Here is a 339-nt window from a genome sequence, read left to right on the forward strand (position 1 = left end):
ATATGAATATTATTTTATTTAAACATTATCACAACCACCTGAGGATCATTCCCACTTCATAGATCAAGAAACTGAGGCTTGAGAGATGCCTGGGTGGCTCATTCGGTTAAGCATCTGCCTTCAGCTCAGGTCATGATCCCCTGGTCCTGGGGTCCTGGGATCGAGTCCCACATCAGGCTCCTTGCTCAGCAGGAAGCCTGCTTCTCCCTCTGCCTGCTGCTCTCCCTGCTAGTGTGCTCATGCTCTCTCTCTCCCTGTGGCAAATAAATAAGATTTTAAGATCTTGAAAGAAAGAAAGAAAGAAAGAAAGAAAGAAAGAAAGAAAGAAAGAAAGAAAGA

Source organism: Neomonachus schauinslandi, chromosome 8 (genome assembly GCF_002201575.2).
Source record: "Neomonachus schauinslandi chromosome 8, ASM220157v2, whole genome shotgun sequence".
NCBI classification, from domain to species: Eukaryota; Metazoa; Chordata; class Mammalia; order Carnivora; family Phocidae; genus Neomonachus; species Neomonachus schauinslandi.